General features: G+C 43.5%; 1 long non-coding RNA gene across 2 annotated transcripts; it reads left to right on the forward strand.

Annotated features, from left to right (window-relative positions):
* The first annotated feature begins 3,875 nt into the window (after positions 1-3,875).
* Positions 3,876-5,676, forward strand: LOC108893511 (uncharacterized). 2 transcript variants are annotated; one of them, XR_001962677.2, is made up of 3 exons: positions 3,878-4,679; positions 5,124-5,223; positions 5,395-5,676. It is a non-coding gene; the product is annotated as an uncharacterized LOC108893511 (long non-coding RNA). The 2 variants fall into 2 exon arrangements; XR_007813928.1 differs by having other exon boundaries at positions 3,876-5,223.
* The last annotated feature ends 248 nt before the right edge of the window (positions 5,677-5,924 follow it).

Below are 5,924 nucleotides of genomic sequence, written 5' to 3' on the forward strand. Positions count from 1 at the left end.
TTTACATTCACCTGATGCATGATAACGTGAAAATACAAAAACTTCTAATTACCAAACATTTTTTTGAAGTGGTTTCTGCGTTTTCCTGTGAACCATCGACTGATCTTAATGTGGAGGTGTGTTCTTTGGGGACTATGTATTTTTACTGTTCCTGTTGCTAGGCTTAATGAGCGAGTGAGGGGTGTGGAGGAATAAGGTTTAGGGATGTTTCAGGTCAATAAAAGCTCACAGCCGACGGCTAATTAAAGAAAAAGGAACAGGGGGGGTGTTCAGTTCAGGAAGCACCAGGGCTGTGTTAGCGTGCTGTTCTCTCCCTGATTATGGCAGCAGCGGTATGCTGGTACTGAAGTAGCTGTGGCACAGCAGATGGGAGGCTGGCTAATGGTGGAGAGCTGCGGGGGATGATATCAAAAGAGCTGCTGAGGAGTGCAGAGTGGTGTGGTGTGGAGGCTGTGCTGAGAGGAGGGGGGAGGCTCCACTCTGGGCTTTTATGGCCAAACAAGAATGTTTGTGTAATCGGGCTTGTTTAGTCTGGTCAGATAACAAGGAACATTTACAATGGCCCTGTTGGGAAGGGGTCTGTTTGATGTACGGTCTGGCACAGAAAACGTGAGGTCATGTTTTGTGGTGGTAAAACATGCATGTTGTTGGTTTAAGTTACTCATAAGCTGCTTTGACACATGAACTGCAACCCTGAACTTAATTAGACATTAACCACAGGGACTGTACGTGAAAACGCAACGGGTCTGAATCAGTCGGACCGGACGTTTCGGACACGCACCACGCTTTGAAACACAAACCCTGCATTTAATGACACCCCCCCCCCAATGTATGAAACAGGTCTAGCTGTGGATGGGCTGCAACAGCAGAAGACCACATCAGGTTCCACTCCTGTCAGCCAAGAACAGAAATCTGAGGCTGCAGTGGGCACAGGCTCACCAAAACCAGAATCCACAATCCATGGACCTAACCAGTCTGGGCTGGTGGTGATGAATAGATCTCCAGTGATGGCCTGTATCATTTTTACATAATTATATTTGAATCCCAACCTGGAATATGATCTTGTTCGCACTGTTTCTATGATCTTATTATTTCTTTTTGTTCCTTTATGTGGTTCAAATAGGCGTAGTGAGTAAGAATGAACACACACACGGTGCAGACGCACTCTAATGCATCCACTTAACATAAAACAAACACTCTGCTTCCTCCTCTTCTTTCTCTCTCTTCCTGACACACACACACACACACACACACACACACACACAGCCTCTGGGCCAGTCCGAGCAGGACAGTTGCTGAGGTAATGGTCCTCGGAGAGACGCAGCCGTTCTCCCCTGAGCTCCTCCTGCATTATTGAAAGACCAGTTCATTCATGTCAACAGGAACTTCCTGCCTGCCTGAGCAAGTGTAAGGGATACACACAAGGACCTGTCCGCCTGCACACTCAGTAACCGGAGAATGCCAAGGCCCGGCTGAGAGGAGCCACCACATCCGCCACGCTGAGTGGACCGGGTTGGGTGTATGTGGGTTGCGTAACCCACCGGGACTTGACACCGACGGCGGCAACAATGGAGCGTTTGAAATTTTCTCTGCTGTGATTAGTGATCAGGAAGCTGAAAAAAAAACTGAAAGGAGGGTTTAGTTCACGGGGCTTTTCAGGGAGTTTGTGAATGAATAGTTGGTGGTTCACTCCTCAGTGAACAGAGCGGTGAAGAGGGATTACATGCTTTCACCAAAGGAGAATAGCTGCAACCCAAGCCTGAACCCTAAAACTAGTCTCAGAGCCTGTTTGTTCACTCTCTAATCAAAATTTCACATGATTTGCTTCAACATTGGTGACTTCATTCACTTAGACCTTAATACACATGTGCAGTGAATCCGCTTTTCATTCCATCAGTCGGACAGCAGCACAATCACCTTGAGCTGGAGGGAAAGGTGCATTTGGCACACACCAGAGGATACGTCACATTCACACTTAAAGGACACCATGTTCGACAAATAAACAGCTGGCAAGATGCAAAACATTTGGAAAAAAATGACTTGTTTTGTTTGTACCTCGGACATGTGCGAGCACGCAGACAACACAATACATATATTCTTCAGTTTGTTTTGCACTACTCCGCTGATCTACTGTTGGAGGTGATATTGTGCCAACAAACAAAGCAAAGAAAGACAGGAAGAGGAGAGAGTAAACACAGACCTCAAGGATACACGTTAAACACACAAGATACAATGTGCTGTTTTCTGAACTTTGCAGATAGCAAAATGAAACCTGTGGCCTGTATACGTCCACATCAGGGCTGATTCTGGCTGCTATCCTCCGGTGTTGGCTGACAGCTGGAAGATCACCTGTGTGTGTGTCAAAATTGGTCCAGATGTTGAAGTAACTTTCTTGTATAAAGGCTTCTTCTGAGACAGTGATCATTTCATTGATTCTTATTCTGATATAGTGTCTCTTTGAGGCTATACTTGGTGCAGCAATGATTTGAGCTAAATGCTAACATGCTGACAACCTCAGCATATGTGAATCCAGTGGATGAGCGTTCATGGTGAGAACACTGCGCACGCTGACTCACGTCTTGACACTGATGAGCATCAATAAATGGATCCGGATATTTGATTCCTGCCTTCACCCGGCACTGACACGAGATGTTGTCGTCAGTTTGTCCTCGATCAGATAGATCCACATGTTTATCACTGAGCGTGTGGTGCGCTGGATTTCTTCCTCTCCCTCTCCCTCCCCATCCGGACCATCTGCCCTCAAAGGATGTCATGGGACGCAGGGAGGAAGCCAAATTTAACCGCAACAGTTCACATGACCGCTCAACAAACGCTGCCATTCAGGAACGAGTATCACTAAAGCAAAGCATGTTTCAGTGTGCATGTGCTTCCTGTGTACTACTTTCTCATGGACATTTTTTAAAAATAATTCAGCCATGGAAGAGGTATTTTTAAATGTAGTTTGTATTTGCCTGCTCAGCCTCATGTTTGCATGTGAACTCTGGAAACCTCTCAGGTTTAGATGGCCTCAGCAGAAATCTGATAACTGTGAATGTCGTCTCATATATATCCCATATCAAGACTATGGTAGTATGTTACACTTTAGTTTTGTTGCTCTACTACTGTTGGTAAAACTGTTGAAAATAGAATAGTAAACTGTTTATTCACCCACCTGCTGCTTCTGTGCAGCGTCCCAGGCTTTAGTGCAGGTTGCAGCTCGAAGCAGCGTCTGCTCTGAGTTGAAGTTAGTTTGTTGGTATTGGACACGAAAAACAATGATCACAGCAGAGAAGGCGCTGCCTTGCAAAGAACAAAACAAACACATACAATAAAATAACAGGAAAACAAACTGTCTGCAAAACTGCATCGCACAAAGGGCTTTAAAGGCCGACATTCTTGTTCCTCACGGGCTGCCATAAAGCTTTATTTACTTGACCTCTGAGCCAGGGGTCACATGCTTGGCCCCTTTAAGGCAGAACAGCCCTCATTTGAAGTGGGCCACTTGTGGAATTCCCAGCAGACCTTTCACGTTGTAAAAATTCCTGTGTATCCTGGTAAACACTGAGAAGTTTGACCTCATCCAACAGGAAGTTCAAAAGGTCGTCGTGGATTCGTTGAGCAGAGACTTCTCACACACACCTGATAAGCAGTAGATTACAGGTTCATCCCATGGGGAAGGTCTCAGTGACCTTTGAACTCTCTGAGACTGACCACACAGCAACAAATAAATGATGTATGATAATGATGATATGATGAAAATGTATAATAGTTTGTTTATCTGCACAAATTATTATTATTTATTTAGTTCCAAATGACAACAGAAGTTATCTCAAGCACCAGGCAACAGTGGCAAGACTTTCACCTTTGATAACCTAACATATAGAAGAGGAAAATGGCCGCCGTGGCTCATGAATATGGTCACAAACAGCGTCATAAAACAGACCCACTTAACACCTGGTGGATGACTCCTCTCTCCACAGTGGAAAACTCTCCTTTAAGGCTGTAACGTTAAACTCAGGCTTCCGGAGGCCTTTAAATAGATCTGTCATAAATCACAAGAGGGACTGATTTAACACCATTTCCACACTGAGGCGACTTCATCTGAAAACTTCTTTTCAGCCACACTAAGCTTTCATACTCACATATGTTTTTTTATTGTACAACGTGCAGAGTAAAGAAACAGGTTACTTGCAGAACATTGTCTTTTGAACAGAAGTCTACAGTATTCCTGTGCTGCCTTCACTGACCTCTTTTAACCCCTCTCCCAGTCCTTGCAGAATGATCTAAGACTGCTAAAGTCAAACATCTGACTCAACATGGCATCACTGCTGAGCGGAAGCAGAGGCTTGTGAGGGACTAAAATATTGATGCTGTGAAAGGAGGCGTGAGTTCCCAGATTTGCCTCTTGCGCTCTGCTACAAACCAGGCAAATCGATGCATCTTCTCCAAACCAGCTACACAATATGTTGGCTTTTCAGCAGAGGAGCTCAAATCTAAAACTTTATGGTTTATCTTTTTGAAAAAGTGATGTGTTTAGGTCCAAGATGACGACAACAATACCTTTTCCAAAACTGCTCCTTGCTACAAGAGGACTGTGTAGTGATCACTGCATCTTCAGAGCAGCTGATGACTGGGAAAAAGACAGAAGAAGATTGATGGTGCTTGGTGACAAAAATCAGGTGATGTATTGTTGTTAGATCCTGACTGAAGCGAGCACCTATGAGCTTGAGTCTGGTAAAGCACATGTTAAATGCCTGACTGGGTGTCAGGCTGAAGCTGAGGACTTGGAAACCAACATGTTGGCCACTCAACTCATGACACCATGTGGCTGCAGAATGCAACTGTTTTACAGGTGTTTCTCAGTCACAGCACATACCCAGTGAATGATCCTGCACTTCTCCAGTTTTCACTGAAAAATTAAAATATGTTGTTGTTCTCTATGAGAACACATGCATGAACAAAAACAAATGGATTCATTCACAGAGAGGATTGGAATAAGATTATACTTAAGGCTTTTGAGAAGATCATGTGCTTATGGGAAGTTGCGTAACACACTGAATGAGTCAGAGCAGCTTCAGAGAAAGAGTTAATGAAAACAGTGTGTGTGTTCTGTGTGTGTCTAGATGTATGTGTTGTTGGGAGCGTGTTGTGGAAAGTCTCATCTTTAGGATCCCTGCAGTGCTTCTCACACACAGTTACGTCATGACCTTACACCTTCCACAGGTAGCTGTTTTTTGATTTTCAAGCTTTATTGCATGTTATTATGTGATTTGCTTTTTTAAATTTCTCATTTTTTGGTTCTTTAATCCTGCTTTTATTCTTTCAATATGTCTTTTGTTTCTGTATATTTTTCAGCTCACTCTTTCTTCCCTTTCTTCTTGTTTTCTTTCTCAGCACTGGCAGCTAGTCGTGCCCTCTGTCCAAAATACACAACGCCAGTGTTACCAGGCGACAGAGACAGAGTTGACCTTTACAGTGACACTGTGAGGATGTTTTGTATTTGCACTTGTTATAGTGGCAGCTATATGTCACATGTAAAGCTAAGTATAAGTAATCTCATGCTATGAATATCAGAGAACGTGGCGCTACTGTTGCATTCACACCATAATAATTTGTAATAATTTTGAAATATCTGTTCCTCTGCTCTTCTTTTTGATAAATTTTGGATTCTTTGTGTTTCTCTGTAATTTTCTTTGTCTCACTTGAACTTTTATTTTTGGTCTGATCTCTTGATCTTGATTTCATCCGTATCAAAAGTTTCATTTTTGGCACCTTTCCCATCATATCATTTATACACATTGGTAAACTGAAACATCTTGAGCGAGTAGCATTAAAGCAGATGAAGTGTTGTTGTACATGACAACAACAAACCCGCTGTACAGCAGGCTGGTATGGGTGTGAAGGCTTCATAACAGAGTCCACCC

This window comes from Lates calcarifer, linkage group LG10 (genome assembly GCF_001640805.2).
Source record: "Lates calcarifer isolate ASB-BC8 linkage group LG10, TLL_Latcal_v3, whole genome shotgun sequence".
In the NCBI taxonomy this organism is placed as follows: Eukaryota; Metazoa; Chordata; class Actinopteri; family Centropomidae; genus Lates; species Lates calcarifer.